Genomic DNA, 16,206 nt, shown 5'->3' with positions numbered 1-16,206 from the left:
CTGTAGTTGCAGGCTTCATTTCCTTGAAATAATAGGTATTATTTCCAGATAGTGGTATGTGTTTAGAAGGGGTGTGACTAAATGAAGTGTTGCATAAATAATACAAAAGCAGAGCCTAAATGTTCAACTGCTCTTGAGGTACAGAAGTGATCTCGTGGAACCTGTTGTATTTTGTATGATTAATACAATATAAGCATTTGTCTTTGGTTTCTTTCTGACAGATGCAAGATTTTATAATTAAAATTCAACGTTTTGATTATAATTATGTATTCAAATGCTTTTAATACAAATACACTAAGACAGTTGCATCATTAGAACAATAATTATTGAAAATCATGATTACGGTGGAGTTACTGCTACAGCATAAAATCAGTTATCTGGTTAGTTATAAGGGAATGACTGTAATCATCCTACACACATTACCCTAGCACTCAGAGCTACTGTCATAGAGGGAGAGGGGGAAGGACAGCAGAGAAGAGAAGGAAACAGGTGGCCTGGATATTGTGATACTAGCCCTGAATGTTGATGCTAGGGTTGGTGTTCTGAAAGTGCACAGTATATCTTCACTCCAGTATTTTGTTCTCCCTAGGTGCATCTAGAGGCAATCCATGCAAATCCAAGAGAATTGTACCCCAAGAGACTATAAATCTATTTATTGTGGCTCCACATTACCTTTCAGTAAATGTTTGTGATACCCAACCAATCTTTATTTAAACTACAATAATTGCTGTGTTAAAACTGAATGCATATTTGGGAGCTTCTGTTAAAAACCCTGTTAAAAGAAAGTTAGACTTCAATGCACTGAAAGCCATTAAGAGCATTCCCTAAGGGCTCTTTTCCTTACAGTGGAGGCAAAACATCTTTTAAAACCACATATGTCTCCAGAGAAGTGAATTCTTTTGCAAAAGAGGTGTGTGTGTGAGTGTGTGTGTGAATTGATTTATTGTGTGTCAAACACAGCTGTGTCCACACATGGGGATGATGGAGGAAGAAAAATGTAAAAGTTGTTTTCCACTTGAAAGTGCTTTTCGTCTCTTGGAGCTTCAGTGATAAAACCACAATTCAAAGACATTTGGCAGCAAGTTTCAACACCGGAGACTGGATAGCTTAGGTTTATGTTCACTAAGTATGATTATTTGTTTGACCTTAAGTACCATTATGGCTGCAGCTTTTTTAAACATTAGCTATTTTAACTTCTTATTCTGCCTATATCTTGAACAGCTCCAATTCATTATCAGCACATTATTTAAAAATAAATAGATTGAAAACTCTTTTCTGGAAATGATATGAATGCTTAGTTCTCAAATTTCCTTTCTCAAATAAGGATTGGACTGAGATTTGATAACAGTTTTTCAATATTTAAATGCCATTTGACTGATAACACTGTGCTTACAGAGATTTAACTACTGTGTAAGAAGATATTTGTCACACAGTGGTAAAACTTTGATCATTACTTAGGAGACTTGAGTAGAGTTCCTGTCTCCTTCACTGACTCATACCATAATGTTGGGCAAGTCATATAAGTGCTGTGCGCCTCAGATTACTTGCCCCTTAAAAAAGGGATAATACTTTTTAAAGGTGCTTTAAGTTATTTGTTCTATAGGGCAAATTCAGCCATGTCACGAGTGCAGTGCCATTGGCTTAAGTGAAGTTATACCTAATTTATAATTTCTATGTACTCATTACCATAATTGTTCATTTTATTATTAATATCCTATCATTAGGATCTACTTTTTGAACACTTTGTTAACTAAAGGGTAGCAGGCCAAATTCAACCCTGGTGTAACTGGGAAGAGACTCCTTTGAAGTAACTGGAGATCAGAGCTGAATCTGGTCCATTGTATTTTTGGATGCCATGAAGGCAGGGTAAACATTAAATAATGCAGTTTAGTTCTTCAAATTTCTCTCTCCCTTCTCCCAACACAAGTGGCTGAAAAGCAAAACATCTGAGTTTTGCACAGCTCTAATGGTCAGGAAAATTCTGGTTCTCTTTCACAGTTTCAGGGTTAATCTCTATGCCATTATGTTAAGTGATGGGGAGATTATGTTTTATAGGTTGTATGCCAGTTCTTTTAGTGGGTACTCCATTCATTTAAATATTATGATGGCCAATCATGACAGAACATATTTTTTCCAGGCTTTCTTAAAGAAATTTTAACAAGAGATGGACTTTTTCCACTATCAAAAGTCTCTGGCCCACTTAAATGCTTTGTTCTTCAGCAAAATAAAGAACACCATCTTCTGAACTAACAAGCCTGTGTTTCCTTAAGTTTACCATGCTCAGACATGTGCTTGATTATACTGTGGTGTTGTCTTGGTGAGCATTCTGAGACTAATCTATATATAGAAAGAGACCAGTTTCCAAAAATCTGTTTCTTAATCCCCTACTGAAGCGAAGACCAGACAATATAAACAGCTTGTAAACAGATAAAGCTTTGTCCCTGATGTGATGCCAGACTATTAGCCCAAAGCACTGGTTACTTTGCTGCTGCTGCTGCAGCTTCCAATTCATTGTCGATTTTGTATTATACAGCAGCATCCTAATGGTATGGTAACCAGGCCTTTGGCTCTCCTTGTACTTATGCTGGTCTATTCCAGCTTTCTCACTGTACTGCTAGGGGAAGGGATTGCAATACTTATTTCTGACCAGCTGTTATCTCCTCATTCCTGCTCTGCCTGCCTTAATGTCAGGAGTATTTTCATCCTCCAAGGTACCCAAAAGTCTGTCATTGCATTACCTCCCAGTTTCTTTTGCAATGTTCATAGGAATACTGATTCGCATTTACTAAATTGCCTGATCTCATTGACCAAGTGTGAACACCAGGGAGCTGCACAGAAATTCATGATAGTGGAAATGGAATTCCACATGTGCAACTTCTGCAGAATACTGTGTGAAACAGAGAACTTCCATGCCTGTTTGAAAAGAGAATTTTTACCCTAGCATTTCAGTGCCTAGAATCAGAACCTAGAAACCTGTTGTTTACTGCACAGTTGTTTTATACAATTCCAAGTACAGCAGAAAAGTTGTTGCTGTCTTGAACAAATCTCTTGGTTTCTCTGAGCCCTTATGACTTTGAAATGTTGGGAGTGATACAAAAATGAGTGATAACATTAATGTCTCTCTTTAACTGTTGGTGATGTCCTTTGCTAGGAAAGTAAACCACAACACTCCCTCTGCAGCTTCCCAGCATGGCAATGCTGCAATGCTCACAGTGACTAGTACTGTTAATGAACCCTACCTGGATGAGGCTGGTGAGAGCTACATAGCACCATATGATGGTTCTGTAACCTTTCACTATGCCCAGCCCTCTCTGTCATCACCCTACTAATGTGCTTCTCTACAACAGACTCACTCCTGCTAGTCAGTTCCAGTGAGCCTTTATTGATTCTGGGAATGCATTATGTCAGCTATTCTGTTAAGCTTTTCATCATATGATCTAATAAGCTTTATCCAATGTACTTGATGCTCATGTAGGTAAATGACAGAGAGAGTGAAGTGGCTTAACATGCAGGTGCTAAGGTGAGTAGATATCCTTATTTTAAGACACATCTGTGTTTATTTCTTTTTAATCTGTGTCATGGTTTGTGGGCTAGTCTATTAATAGTTCTGACAATCCAGTGTATACACACTTAGTTTTGCACTGATGCTTTTTTTTCCTCCCAGAAGATAGTTTCAGGTATAGTATCATTGGCTCAATTTTCCTGCCTTGTCTGAGCAGTGTGTTGTTGAGTTAGTTTGGAAGAGAGATTGGATTATTGCTGGTATTTTTTTGCAACTGCAATTTGTATATTTATATGGGCAGGCAGGCGTTGACTGTTGAGAGAGAGATAGTATATCTGATGATCCTTTTATAAATGTGATTGTTTTATTTTTATCTGCATACCTGTTGGTCAGGTCAGGTCTACATAATTGATTCAGAATTTCACATGAGCAGTAACCATGGTATCAGAACTCACGCTTTGTTCTCTTTCCTATGCTCTGTAAAATAGGTGTATGAATTTTAATATGTGTACACACACACACACATATTAAAATATGGCATCACTCATCCAATTTTTATATAACCTGTCTGATTTAGATTCAAATACCTTTCATCAAAATGTAGCTTGCTGTTTTAGAACACTTTAGTTTTAGAACACTTATAGATTCTGAGCCAGATTTTACCCTCAGAATTTAGAGTTGTCACTGAATTTATTTCAGTAGGACTGAGGGCAGAATTTGGATTTTTTGCTGTAACTTCTTATAAACCCACCCAGAAATATGGTTTGTTTCATAGCAGTAAGGTCTCTTTGTTGCATGCACAGTATCTTGGAGGAATTTACATATGCCTTGAATTTGAAGTAGAGAAACTCCTTTTTAATCTGTCCAAAAGTTCCCAGCTCTGGTTTTGACAGCAGTGATCTGTTGCTAATTTTGTTATTGGTTTTGATTACTTTGCATGGAGAAATTAAAGATGAGCAATTAAGTTCTTTCTAGGAAACCAGCAGTGTTACCCCAGGGAAGCATTTGATTCACTGAATTTTGATTATCAAAATGTAAATTCTGCTGAAACAATGGAATATGCTGAAAAGTATTTTGAAGGTGTTCTGTGTCCCAGTCACTTGATTATTCTGCAGTCTAGATCCTGACCAGAGTCCCGTTGCCCAGCTCACAGACATGGTCAGACATTCTTTATAGTATGGCTGATACTCTAAAGGCAGTAGCCAGAATAAAGTCTTGCTGCTGTTTGCAGGAAAGGAAGACTGGAACAAATGGCTCATATAAACAGATTCAATGTGGGTGGGGAATAAGTCTGCCAGTGAGAATTTGAAGGTTCATTCATTTTTATGAGATGATGATGTTTGATCTTTTTAAGCAAGAGGTTGCAGATAAATGACTTATCTGACACCATATTCAAAACTATTTAAAAAAGTTCTATATCTGTAATGGCAAATATTTTCAAACTTCCTTCAGGGGAGGAAGGCAGGGGGAGCTGATAAATCATGTGTGATTTTGTCTCCTGAAAGTGTTGATGGTATCAAAGGAAAAATTCATTGTGGGTAGTTTTGAGATAATAACAGGAGATTATTTGGGGTTGGTACTTGTGTAGATGTCAGAAAGAAAAGAAAATGATCTTTCCAAATTATACAGCTACAGAAAGAAGTCACACAGACAAAGTTCCATCTCTTTGTCAGTCTTATTGATCAGATTGAAGGCATTCGGAAACTGTTCAGTCGCAGTCTATAAATAGAGCCCTGCAAATCTGCGGATATCCCTTTATAACCACAGATATCCGCACATGTGGATGCGGATATCCGCAGACCATTTTTGCAGATTGCGTATCGGATGCAGATCCAAATTTTATATCTAAAGCCCTGAAAATCTGCAGATATCTGCGGATCATTTTTGCAGACTGTGTATCGGATGCAGATATAAATTTTGTATCTGTGCAGGGCTCTATCTATAAACACAAGGGTCCCCAATCTGTTCTCAAATATGCACATTCTGGGTCACATCCTCAACTGATGTAAATTGGACCTAGGCTGACTTATATCAGTTGAGGATCTGGCCCAAAAACTCCAGTTGGCTTCAAAGAGTATTGTAAAATTGGGGTCCAGATGTCTGACAATCCTTCCCTCTAAATGTGTCTGATCCGATGCTTATCAAAGTCAGTGGCAGTCCACGGATTCCACTGATGTTGGATCAGGCCTTAAAACAGAAATCTTAAGAGAATAAAATGTTAGAAACACAATGAGCTATTTGATGGTTGCATTGCAGACTTCTCTTTTTCTAAACATTAACCTGATGAGGTGGACAGCCCACTTATCCCATCATCTGTCTCTGTGTTTCTCTTACAGACAAATAAATCTCTCTTCATAAGCCCCTCACCACCACCACCACCACAAAAAAAAAAAAAAAAAAACAAACAAACAAAAAAAAAAAAAAACACCACCGGACCTAAAACCTTATAAGCAAAGTAAGTAAGTGGACTATTCAATTTAATAAAAAAAAACCCACCAACTTTGAAATAAAAAGTAACTGATCTGTGTAAGTGAAAGGTTTTTCATAGATTCATAGATTTGTATGAATGTGGTTTTAAAATTGAGTTTCCTTTTGCTGCTGACTTCCCCCTCCATTTAAGTTGTATAAAAAATACTTTCCAGGTAACCATCGACCCCCAAAATGTTGTAATATTTTCCATGCTGCCTTTTAACCAAAACGAGTAACTTTAATAACATAGTGACAGTGGTATTTTAAATCTGTTATAGTCCAGGGCTGCTTTGAAGTTGTCACATTGCTCCCAGAAAAGCAGAACATACTGTAATCGTAGACTGTGAAAAACAACTTAAGTTGAATGTTTAAAAAAAAAAATCCTGTTCCAATTAGGTAATAGACGTGTGAGGGGGTGGGGTCTTATAATGAGAAGTCCCAACAAACTTCAGAACTGCTGCTATACCCAAGTGTAGAAGGGAATTATATCTCATGAGCAGAAAGAATCTCACAGTCAGGGAAGAGGCCAGACTTTGCTCTAGGGCAGTGGTTTTCTTCCTGCGGTCCATGGACCCCAGGGGTCCCCAGACTATGTCTAAGATTTCCAAAGGGGTCCACATCCCCATTCAAAAAATGTTAGGGGTCTGCAAATGAAAAAACATTGAAAACCACTGCTCTAGGGAATTTCTGACTGTTCTGTATATGACCTAGTGGCAAACAGTACATGGTGTGTGAGTTAGTTTAATAATCAAACAGTAAATTAGAAAAAAAAATTGTCTGTTTCTATTAAAGTGGATGCTTAAAAATAAGACTTTACTGTTTTTTAAGGCATATTAATTTCAGTTGAACTTGATATATTATCCACTTGTGGGCCAGTGCGCCTAGGCATAGTTTCCTTACGGTACAGCAGAGCAGTGATAGTTGCCCAAAGTCAAACAGGAAGTTAGTATCAACCTTTTAAGCTCAATTTTCAAATATTACACCCCCTCCTGGCTTCCCCACAAAAAGAAACTGATCTTCCTAAAATATCCTGCATTTCATTCCTGGTAACAGTTACCTTCCCCTCACCCCCTCTGGCAGTCTGACAGAAATTGGAAAAGGAGTTTTAAAGTTACGGTGTTTTTAAAATGTACCCGAAATTGTCTTTTCAGTTTTTTTCTACCAGGCCCTTGACCTCTGCATCTTACCTCAAGCCCCAAGCTAAGGCAATTGCTTCTCTAGACATCTTTGCTCTGCTGTCTTGCTGCCCAACAAGTTGCCTTTTTTATTGGCTCTCTCCCAAATGCAAATCTAGGTGTTCAATTTCCTTGTGTTCCCTTAAAGGTAACTCTCACAATTACATGGAAACTATCTGAGCATTTTCTACATTATTAAACAGTTTAACTTAAAACAACACCCCACACAACAAACCTAGGGTGCGAGGTGCATGTACTGAAGGCAACTGTCTGGTACATAAGATCTACTGTGCTGTAATAGTACCTCTATGAATAGTTCTCGCTATGAATCTCTGCAGTCTATAGAATTTGATAGGCTGTAGGAATCCCTGGAGATATTGTCAGTTCTCAGCTCTGTCCTGTGTTACAGCAGCTATTCTGCTAAATAGCTTCAGAAGAAAGGTCTTTGACAAATGCAGAAAGCTCTAGGCTTATAACCCTCTGATCAACATCAACACATCTTAATTTTGGATCTGGCAATAGCCTGTCTGCTTCAGTAAGTCTTGGCATGATGCAGGCTATTAAATCAAGCTGTGAGTGCCTTTAGGGGTCAGATCAGATGTCTACACCCTTTTAAAAGGGTAAAGGATAACTCCTGATAGTCTTTCTCACTTGATTAAAAGTCTCCAGTTTTAAACACTAAAAACCTTGTCCTGGTTCATTGGTCTATTTATTTTTTGGTACTGGTGAAAGGCTGGAATTGGTGCTTTATAGATACTTGTGACAATGGTTCCATGCATATCCATGATTATTTGTATCATGAAAGTATAAATGCCTTACTAAAATATAGGGCCAAGTTCTCAAACATGCTCAGCATTCACAACTGAAGGCAGATTTTCTTAAAGAGCTCTGTTCCTGTTTACGCATCAGAATGAACTGGCCAGATTATGAGACCTGCTGGGTGCTGAGCACTTTAGAAAATCTGACCACTTCATTTAGGTGCTGAAATGGGAGCTGCAGAGTACTGATCAGGCTTGAAAATCTGGCCCAAATTTGTCTGGATGCATATGGGAAGGTTTTGTTTTGTTTTTGTTTTTATCCTCCCACCCACCCCTCCTCACTCTGCTCTGAAATTATTTGAACGCTCTCTGTACAAGAAATAGCAAACAAGCTAGTGTTGAGTATCAGAGGGGTAGCCATGTTAGTTTGGATCTGTAAAAAGCGACAAAGAGTCCTGTGGCACCTTATAGACTAACAGACGTATTGGAACATAAGCTTTTGTGGGTGAATACCCACTTCGCCAGACGCATGCTCCAATACATCTGTTAGTCTGTAAGGTGCCACAGGACTCTTTGTTGATTTAAGCCAGTGTTGCACTCTGTACAGTTTAAGGAAAAGAATGGTAGTTTGTAACCCTAAATTAATTTAATTATGGTTTTGTAGGTACTGCTTACAGTGTGTGCAGTTCCGATATCCCAGTTAAAAATGAAATACAAGGAAATCTGATGCAGACAATTGTCTAGCCAAGGTCCAGACAGCCCAATCACATTGATAAATCCCATTCACACAACGCCGGCCTAATGCAGATTACAATATAAACAAACTCACAATGGGAATACTTAGATTCAAGAGAGAGGGGAAAATATACAACAGAATATGTTCTGGGTTTGGGTTTTCAGAGTGGGTTTAGAATTATGCTCCCTTTAAGTCCTGTAATTGGCACCCTGTGTTTTACAGGATGGATTAGGTAAAGCTACGAGAAATATTTTAAACAGAGTGTTGGTGTTAAAGATTACACTAAAAAACACTCAAGGGATGGCAGCACTGCATAGAGATCAATCGTTTTGCCTGGGTCTAGACAGTGGAATCATTGCCATAAGATTCAGGACAGGGATTAACCTCTCACTATATGTTCATATAGCCTCTAGCATAGTGGGGTCCCAAAGTTGGAGCTACTAAATTGTATTGTGATACAGTGTATAAGAATGTACCTGCTATAATGAAATACAGGCCTTCACAATAAATAGTGACTGAACTCTGAGGAAGTTTGGACGTAGCACTTACCAATTGCATCAGACTTCAGACTCCAGAGGCGTACAAGTTTGATTAGCTCAGACTAACTGAGAAGTAAAAGCACTGCAATAGCCTTCCATGCATCAAACCTGTTCACTTATTTATAATTCTTCATTATGTGGGCAGATGTATAGATGCTGCCTTTCAAGAGTCAACATTTAATAACAGTTTCCACCCTATAATATCTGAGATGTTGCATTTCCCTATCGTTAGAATAGGAAATAAGTGCAGTATTTCACATGACATTACATTGTAACATTTGGTTAATATTGACTTTTTAATGGAGATAATTTGTACGTCCCTGTTAAGCACTAAAATGCTCTAAATAGCTTAGTTTAATTACATGAATTTGCCTTTTGCTAGCCGTGGAACAGTATTTTGCTGTTAAGTTGTGATATTTGTCCATTGGCCCCCTTTGCAGTTGGAATGGAGCTCAGGGAAGTATGTATAGAAAAGCCGATAATCTGGGCCCCCAGAACTGATTTGGATAATTTTCTAATGATAGAGGATCATGGTCCAAACTAGCTTTGTACTATGCTTAAACGGCATCCCTGAGGAAATTACTTTCTTCTTTTGCCACTTCTTTCATCTGTGAAGCTCCCAGATCTCTGTACTCTGCAACCACTGTGAACTCTGTCTTGAAAATATAAAATCTTGTATGGATTAGAAAGCTGTTGTCCCCGCAACAAAACAGATGCTGATTAGGATGTTCAGGTGAAAATGAACAGGGACATTTTCAAATGCGCTTAAGGAATTTAAGAACACAAGTCCCACTGAAATTCTGTGACATTCCCCAGGGTACAATTTGGACTGCTGGTCAGCTCTGGCCCCTCAATACTCCAGCCTGGGGTGCCTTTTACACGGCTTTCCTATGAACTACTACTGTTGGCCCGTTCACACCCAGCCTCTAGCAGGCAACATCACTCCCAGCTATATTACATGAATGTTCTCACCAGTCACTCATGAATTACATACAAGGTGACACCAGCAAATTCCCAGTCCCAAACCTTTCCCCAGAAATGTGCATCTTGGATTGCCCAGCACCCATTGGACAATGAAAGCTCATACAAAGTTATTTTATCAATGGATAATGTTATGTTATCTCAAGTGGAGGTTCCAAAACACTTCAATCCAAACACACCAGTTTAGATAAAACAATAAACAAGTGTATTAACTACAGAGAGAGAGATTTTAAGTGATTACAAGTAATAAGCCATAAAAGTCAGAATTGGTTACAAAGAAAATAAAAAGATAAAACACAAGCTAAATGCCTAATTTAATAAGCTAAGTGAACTTAAAAGCAAAACATTTTTCTCACCATGAGTTTACTGCAGTCTGTACTGGCTGAAAAGCCTCCCAGCCAGGACCCCTTCTCCAGTTCAAAGTAGTTTCCTTTGTCTTTCAAGCGTTGTAGCTGCTGTGAGTAGAGATAGGGGGAGAAAGATGAATTGTGTTGTCCTCCCCTCCATTCTTATACCCTTCTCCCCTCTTTGAGGATTATCTCCAACTGTGGTTTAGGTGACAGCCTGTCCGTTTACATGGTAACCCATGCACTGTGTCTTTGCCAATATGTAAAGTCCTTGCTCACACCCTTCTCCTTGCCCAGGAGAAATGGCCATTTAAGTAGGTGATTGTCCAGTTGATTACACTGGTACCTGGCTGGGGAACCAGTGTGTCTTTGTCTCTGAAGAACTGGTTTGTGCCTGTCTTTCTAACTCTGGAACATGTTACAGCAATGTTAGACAGTAGAATCTTATAGCTTTACATATAGTGTTGATGCACATTTTACCCGGACAATAATGTTCAGCAGATTGAATTTTCAGATGATACTTCACAAGGCATACTTTGTACAGAATTTATTAGGGTCTTGTAAAAAGAATGAACATGGGGTACAGGCTGTCACAGACTCTTCTTCCTTAATCCTTTGGGTGCATTTGAAAATCTCACCTGCTATTTAATAATTATTAGTATCATAACAGTTATACAAAATGTTTTCTTTTCCCCCAAAACAAATATAATACAAATTACTTCTATCTTCATACATTTAGAATGTTTTTGGTAGTAAGATAGTTAGATTAATAACTTTTCAGTTAATAGACTTTTTGAGCATATTATCAAAACTGCTCCAACTCTCTTCAAATCTATCAGTTCTAAAAATGCCATTTTCCTTTCCATTTCTCTCATTTTTCAAAGTGAACAGTTATTATCTGTAATTGTTTCTACAGTCATAAAACACAGAAACATTTCTTTCTCAATTCTAAATTATATGGGATGAAACAGAACTAAACTAAACTAAATTTCCTTTGGTTAGTGTTACATGGTAACTCCAAATTTCCTCGAACAGTCATACAGGCTAGGAGGACCTGAAAAAATAGAGAGAATCTCTCATTCTCTCTCTCTCTCTCTCTCTCTCTCTCTCTCTCTGCTCCTCCTTTAGGCCCCACTCCAGCAAAGAGCTTCAGCACATCTACATTTAAGCACCCGAGTAGTCATGAAGTCAGTGGAACTACTCAGGTGCTTAAAATTAAGTCCTAATTTAGTTGCTTTGCTGCAACAGGGCCCAACTTCCTCTGTCTTTCCTCATCTCTCAAAATGGAGTCAGCTGAAGACTTTCACACAGCCACAATTCATCTGACAAGTTTAGAACCAAAATGTTGCATGCACATAACCTCAGTTTTGTTAAGGAGACTGACTTGATCCAGTACCATAGGATAAGGTCATATATTAGTCAATAGTTGGATTATACAAAGGATGCCTGGTAGCTACAAATGCTATTGCTGGACAAAAAGTCATCAGTGTAGTTTAAATTTGCATAAATCATTTACCAGTTATGACAGTGTCACCTAACAGTTAAAAGCATATGGTCCAGATCCTGCCCTCACATATGTGTACATAATTCTGATATCAGTCTAGCCCTGGACAAAGTATTTATTTGCTTTGGTGATCCAAGGACAGTGGGTAAATGTCTAGAAAAATGGCCCCTACATACCCCTGCTGATATTTGCTGAATGTCTGAATAATCCAGTACAATTTATTGAGCTGTTGAAAGTCTTGTGCCACTTGAATTTCTACTGCTTGTAGCTTTCAAGGAATTAATACTGATAAATAAAATGATTGTGTTCTTATCCTACATCTAATAAGGTTATATGTTTATATAGAGCTTCATGCATGATAAAATCACTGACTTTTGGTAGGCTCATCCAGTGATTCAATTATAACATTCCTTTAATGGCAGGAAACTGAATAAAAGCAAGCAAAAATTATGTATACCATGCTTCCCACTCCCAAAGTTCAGATCTTTTAACATTTTTTCCCCAGAATGATTTAGTAGCAGCTATTTAATGACTTTAAATGGCACTAAAATAAACAGCTGTTCCCAGTACTTCCTAGACAATAAAACCTATTAGCTCAATGATTCATGGCAAAGTGATTAGATTCACTTCAGTACTAATGGAATAACTGGGAAACCATAGGCAGAGCTGTGTTCACAGACTAAGATACAGTCTGATTTTCAAAACTGCTGACCACACACTGCTCCCATGGCTTTCAGTTGACTTCACTGGGATTTGTGATTGTTCATCACCTTTTGAAAATCTGGACAATAGTAGGACAAAATGTCAGAGCACTGAGTCTGTGAGATCCTCTACTCAAGAGAGCCAGGCTTTGAGTCCCTAAAGGAGATTTTCAGCGGTCTTCTTTCTTTCTTTTTTAAAGTAGGTTTCTAACAAGAAATAAATGAGTAAAGAGAAATCAATCCAAGGTGTGACCATAGGAGATGCTTATGTCACAGGAGAATGATGAATGAGCAGTTAAATGTGGAATCACCCAAACTTACCCTCTTTTTGACCATTCTCTCTCAAAAAATGACTGGCCAAGAGTTTGAAAAATGGGTGTCAAACAAAACTTAGAGGATCTCCTGGATTCTCAGCATATTATAAAATTAGGCCACTAATTTAGGTGCCCATGTGTGAACTCTAGGAGCCTAACTTTAGGCATCAATTTTTACCCTAGCCTGTATCTGCTAGTAAGTATTGTTTATTGAGGGAAAATGGCAACTTTTCACAATGGTGTTTATCGTAAGTCTCATGGGCAAATAAATGAGCTCAGCAGCTTTTAGAACAGAATCTTGAGACCCTCATAAACCAACAGTTCATTCAGATCACTGTGTTGGATCCTGGCTGACATTCTGCCTGCTTCCATTCCAGTAGTGGAAAACGTGCAGAAAACCAGATTGATCATCTGGTTGGGGATTCCTTTGGTGTTGGGGAATTCTCAGCTGGTGTAGTGACAGCTGCTTGAAGGGACATAAAGGTGACATAAAGCCATTTTTGCTTACAACCCCCCCCCCCCCCCCCAGCTCATCTGAGTGTTCAGCCCTCTCTCTCATATAAACACACATGCACCATTAGCCCCGTTTACATCACTTTCTTGCTTTAATTGAAGTTTATCATCAAGAAGCCACCTTTCTTTGCAGTACTTGTTTATCTTTAGTTTCAAGCATTAGTGTGGAAAGCTTCTATTGTTGGTTTATGCTTTTGTACTCAAAGCATTAAAAGATATGGGAGTCCATAAAAGAAAACTTACACAATCGATGGAACACTTTCCCAGGCAATAATATTGTGATTGATCCAAGGTAATTTCGTTTTGACCTTTCCATCCGTGTACTGAGATAACCCTTGCCAATACCATTAACCAGACATAGCAGTGATTTGATGCAGGTCTTTTCACTGCTGATGTGGTATTGATTCAGTGTAGAGAGCAGAGACATTGTTAGCACTGAGGTGTTTACATCATTTACAAGCTACATCTAAGAGAAAATTGTTGTTTTCGATTACTAATGAGAGGGTGAATGAATTAAAGTGATCTGACTCCCATTATTCAAATTTTGTTCACTGTAGAACTGGTGCTATGGGAGACTGTGGGTGGCATTTTCAAAAGTGCTTAAGTGACTTAAGAGCATAAGTCCCACTGAAAGTCACTAAGGCACTTTTGAAAATCTACCTGTATTTCCTTCAAAGTAACACAGGGTACTGCTCCACTAATTAGTTGAACAACAGGTTTGTGATGATGAAATGAGGTCCCAGGAGAAAGACCTTTATTGTGTCTCCCATTAGTCACCATTATTAAAAACGTTTGCCAGATCAGTGTTGTTTTCTTTACTCTCAGACTACATCAGGCCTAAGCGCAGGACAGACAAGATTCAGTCATGCACAGATTTCTTACACATATATGTGTCCCAACTTCTTGCTCTGTAGGATTAGAAATGGGGGGTTGCGTGAGCCTGATCGAAAGGTCACTGAAGTCAATGGAAAGACTCCTATTGATTTCACTGGTATTTGATTAAGGCGCTGTACTAATAGGAAGGAGGAGTGGCAGTCAAGTGGATATATGGGACTTATCTGTAGTCCTGAAAGGGCCCTGATAAAGGACTTTTAACATTTTTAGGTAAAGAAAAGCTATTTACGGTCATTTTTAGAGACTTCTAATATTTCACTGGGTTCTGCACAGTTCTAGCCAGCTCTGCTTCACCGCTGGCCATCTCTGAGGTGACTTGATGTCCGTCTATAATATGTACCTACACAGGAAACAAAAATTGGACAATAGAGGGCTCTTCAATTGAGCAAAATCTAATGACTGGAAGTTAAGGCGACAGACATTTGGAGTAGAGAGAAGATGAACATTTTTGACAGCAAGGGGAATTACCATTTGCATAACTTACCATGGGTAGTGGTGGATTCCATTGCTGGAAATTTTTAAATCAAGACTGGAAGTTTTTTCAGGAAATGTCTACACTATGAGCAGAGGTGTGATTCCCAGCTTGTACTCATGCCAGCTCTCATCAAGCTAACATGCTACAAATTGTGTTCTAGTTTGATGAGAACTAGCGCAAGTATGTCTGCGTGAGCTGGGAATCACACCCCTGGTTCATAGTGTAGATGTTGCCTAAAAGCTATGCATCAGTTTGAACAGGAGTTAATTCAGGGACGTCCTAAGGTCTGTGTTATGTAGGAATCCGACTAAATTATTAGAGTGGCCCCTTTTGGCCTTACAACCTGTGAATCAACCCCATTGGGATGCTGTGCCACAGTGGAAAAGACTGCAGTTCTGTCTGCTGTTTGCCTGGGCTGTCTGAATGAGGAAGCTACTGACCCATTCCTTCCTGTTCATGTTCATGGGGGCCCAGCAGAATCTGACCCTAACTAACCCTCCCCATTCTTGTAAAGCTGCAGTGGAAGCCACCAGTAGTCATTAAAATCGACAGAATAAAACAAATTTGGATGCTCTATGCCAAGTGCTATTTGAGTTGTGACAAGCCAAATAAACATTAGGAACCTTTCCAAGAAATGGAAAACACCTAATTTTAAAAACTCTCCTAACTCTAAAATGCCATGTCTGACTTTCCTCAAACTTTTCAGAAACTTCTGCTCTGGGACATTGTAGATGGAATTGAGTAAGTTTTGCAAGTAGTTAATTTACAATGGGCAACTAGTTTCTAGAGCTAGTGTCTCCTCACGGTATCCTTCATGGATATCTTCCCTTAAATATTTGGCAGTAAATGGGCCAACACCCACAATAGCTTCCACAATATCTGAAGCTTTCTTGTCTCATGGCAAAGATTGGGTGCATTTGTGTCCACATGGATGACTGCTTCCATACAGCTCCCGACGTAGGCTGCTCTGAATGCCTCGACTCAGGGACTCCATGAAAACAAACACAATAATACGTGCTATCAAAGAACTAACAGCCATTCCAACCCTCCCCCGGTCCATTTCTGGACTGCATACAAAACTCTGGCCGTACTTCAGACACATGCACGTACTCTGGACAGTTTTCTGTTTACAGACAGTTCATTATGTCGTGGTGTGCCTGATTTATATGGCATGGCATGAAAGTAATATAAAAGATTTACCGGTACGGGGGCCGGGCTCTGGGCCCCTGGAAGGGGCAGGGCCTCAGGTGGAAGGGCAGGGCTGGGGCTCAGCTCCCCCAGCCAGCCCGCCCGCGCTG

General features: G+C 39.0%; 1 protein-coding gene across 13 annotated transcripts in view; it reads left to right on the top strand.

The window, feature by feature from the left end:
• The window catches only part of ARHGAP24 (Rho GTPase activating protein 24), a 514,890-nt gene that overhangs the window by 328,259 nt on the left and 170,425 nt on the right, over positions 1 to 16,206 (top strand). The window contains exon 1 of one of the 13 annotated variants that reach the window (XM_065597537.1): positions 3,370 to 3,520. The exons of the other annotated variants lie outside the window; for them this stretch is intronic. The gene's annotated coding sequence lies outside the window, so the exon portion shown is untranslated. Of the gene's footprint in view, positions 1 to 3,369; positions 3,521 to 16,206 lie in introns of those variants that run through there. 13 annotated transcript variants of the gene reach the window in all.

This window comes from Chrysemys picta, chromosome 5, assembly GCF_011386835.1.
Source record: "Chrysemys picta bellii isolate R12L10 chromosome 5, ASM1138683v2, whole genome shotgun sequence".
NCBI classification, from domain to species: domain Eukaryota; kingdom Metazoa; phylum Chordata; order Testudines; family Emydidae; genus Chrysemys; species Chrysemys picta.
Note: the sequence above shows the minus strand (reverse complement) of the source record. Positions and strands in the feature narration are given on the sequence as shown.